The sequence below is a fragment of the Mustela putorius genome, unplaced genomic scaffold, assembly GCF_011764305.1.
Source record: "Mustela putorius furo isolate JIRA1106 unplaced genomic scaffold, ASM1176430v1.1 tig00003834_pilon_pilon_pilon, whole genome shotgun sequence".
NCBI classification, from domain to species: Eukaryota; Metazoa; Chordata; class Mammalia; order Carnivora; family Mustelidae; genus Mustela; species Mustela putorius.
In genome coordinates, this window is record NW_025421987.1 from 130,208,577 (window position 1) to 130,211,780 (window position 3,204).

At 37.0% G+C, this 3,204-nt stretch overlaps 1 pseudogene; it reads left to right on the top strand.

Annotated features, from left to right (window-relative positions):
- The first annotated feature begins 982 nt into the window (after positions 1-982).
- Positions 983-2,672, top strand: LOC101693186 (annotated as a pseudogene).
- The last annotated feature ends 532 nt before the right edge of the window (positions 2,673-3,204 follow it).

Genomic DNA, 3,204 nt, shown 5'->3' on the forward strand with positions numbered 1-3,204 from the left:
ATGGCTACAAGACAATTCAAATGATCTTGGCTGTGTTAAACATAGATTAACTACGTGGTACATCAATTCTACTTCCAGGTGTATACCCCAAAGAATTGAAGGCAGGAATTCAAGCAGATAATTGTATACCAATGTTTATATCAACATTATGCACAGTAGTCAAAAGATGGAAAAACTCAAATGTCCATCATGGAAAAACAATGTATATACATAAGTGGAATATTACTCAGCCTTAAAGTCAGATACAAAAGTGAAAATATATGTCACTTATATGAGATAACTAGAATAAATAAATTTACAGAGATAGGAAGTATAATAGAGGTTATTTGGGCTGGGGAGAGGAAGGAATAGGGAATTACTATTTAGGGGGTAAAGAGTTTCTGTCTGGCAAAAATAAACTATTGGGAGTATGCCAAAATAAAAAGGTACTGCACAGTAAAGAAAACCATCAATGGGACAAAAAAGCAACCTACAGAGTGGGAAAAGACACTTGCAAGTGATATATCTGGTAAGGGGTTAATATCCAAAATGTATAAAGAACTTTTCAAACTCAACATCAAAAGAAAAAAAAACCCACACACAAATAATCGGACTAAAAATGAACAGAGGAACTAAATGGACACTTGTCCAAAGAAGTCATATAGATGGCCAATGGACATATGAAAAGATACTCTACATCACTAATCATTAGGGAAATGCAAATCAAAACTAGAATGAGGTATCACCTTACACCTGTCAGAATGACTAGTATCTGAAAGGAGTAACAAGTGTTGGTGAGGATGTAGAGAGAGAGGAATCCTCATGCACTGCTGGTGGGAATGTAAATTGGTTCAACCACTATGGAAAACAATATGGGAGTACCTCAAATAATTAAAAATAGAAATACCATATAATCCTGGCCATTTATACCATGCATTCTATGCCTTACTCACCTCCAACTGCCTGTCTCACCACCAGCACACCCTGCTGCTACCCTACAGAAATGCTTTGATTACCCATAGTCTTTTGCCAAATTAGGCCTGTGTTCAGGGCACTGGCTCCTTATCTCACTTGGGCTCTTGCCACAATCTGAGCTTTGATGCATCAAAGTGCAGACCTTTTAGCCTCTTAGCCTGCTATAGCCATTACTATGGGACCAAAGGGAAGAAAAGTGATTATTCAACAGAATTGGGAAAGTCTCAAAGTAACAAAAGATGGTATGACTATTTTTTTTTTTATTTTCTTTGGTATGACTATTTTTAAGTTAAGTTCACTGATCTAAAAGATAAATATAAAAATATTGGTGTTAAACTTGTTCAAGATTTTCCCAATAATACAAATGAAGAGGCTGGGGATGGCACCACTACTGCTACTATACTCTACATGCTCTATTGCCAAGGAAGGCTTCAAGAAGACTAACAAAGGAGCTGTTCTGTGGAAATGGTAGCTGTTGATGCTGCAGTTGTTGAACCTAAGAAGTAGTCTAAAACTGTGACAATCCCTGAAGAAATTACTCAGGTTGCTATGATTTCTGCAAGTGGAGACTAAGAAATTGGCAACATCATTTCTGAAGCAATGAAAATGACTGGAAGAGAGGGCATCATCACAGTAAAGGATATAAAGACACTAAATGATGAATTAGAAATTATTAGATTGATGGTGATGGAGGTTATATTTCTCCATACTTTATTAATACAATTCCAAGATACCTATGTTCTCCTGAGTGAAAAGAAAATTTCTAGTGTCCTATCCATTTTACCTGCTCTTGAAATTACCTATGCTCAGTATAAGACTTTAGTCAAAACTGCTAAAGATGTTGATGAAGAAGCTCTAAGGATGCTGGCTTTGTATTTAGCCTATTGGCTAAAAATAGGTCTTCAGATTATAGCAGTCACAGCTCCAGGTTCTGGCAACAAAAGAAAGAACCAGCTTAAAGACATGGCTACTGCTACTGGTGGTGCAGTGTTTAGAGAAGGATTGACTAATCTTACAGATGTTCAGCTTCGTGACTTAAGAAAATTTGGAGAGGTCTTTGTGACCAGAGATGATGCCATGCTCTTGAAAAGATGACAAGGCTCAAATTGAAAAATATATTCAAGAAATCACTGAGCAGTCAGATGTCACAACTAGTGAATATGAAAAGGAAAAACTGAATGAACATCTGGCAAACTCTTAGAGTAGCTGAGCTGAAAATTGGTGGGACAAGTGGTATTGATGTGAATGAAAAGAAAGAGGGTCACAGATGCCCTCAATGTCACAGGAGCTGCTACTGAAGAAAGGCATTGTTCTGGGAAGCAGTTGTTCCCTGCTTCAGTGTGTATTCCAGCCTTGGGCTCAATAACTCCAGCTAGTGGAGATCAAAAACTTGGTATAGAAATTATTAGATGAACACTGAAAATTCCTGCAGTGACAATTGCTAAGAATGCAGACTGTTGAAGGATCACAGAGTTGAGAAAATTATGTGAACTTCCTCAGGAGTTGGTTAAAATGTTATGCTTGAAGATTTCATGAATATAATGGAAAAAGGAATCGTTGATCCAAATAAGTCCTAAGAACTGCTTTCTTCGATGCTGCTGGAGTGGCCTCTCTATTAACTAAAGCAGAAGTTGTCTTGAATTTTCAAAGAAGAGAAGGACTCTGGCATGGGCAGAATGGGTGGAATGGAAGGTATTATTGGCAGTGGTATGTTCTAATTCCTAGAATAGTGCTGAGCCATTACTAATGAACTATGAGAGGAAGCTCAAGGCAGAGCTCCTCACATAATTTCAGAGAAGAGTGTTGAAGGAAATGACTGAAGAAAAGGATGGCTGATGTTTAAGGAAATCACTGTAACCATCAGTTACAGTTGACAACATATAATAGTTTACTGCTGTCATTGTCCATGCCTGCAGATAATTTATTCTGTACTTTTGAATAAAAAGATACTTATATGTTCCTGATAACTGAGCACAAGGACAATGTACTGCTTTCAACTTAAATCACTGAGGCATTTTTACTACTGAACTGTTAAAATCAGGATTTTAGTGCTTGCCTGATATCACCATATGAGAAGCTCAGAAGCAGACATTCTGTGGAGAGCAAGAATTGTGTACAAAGGGGGGAGGTATGTAGAGAAATATCCAAGTATGTGATGAACTTTGTGTAACAAAATTTATTTAAAATTTAAAAAAGAAACAAAGAAAGACACAATAATTCCACTACTGGGTATTTACCCAAATAAAAACA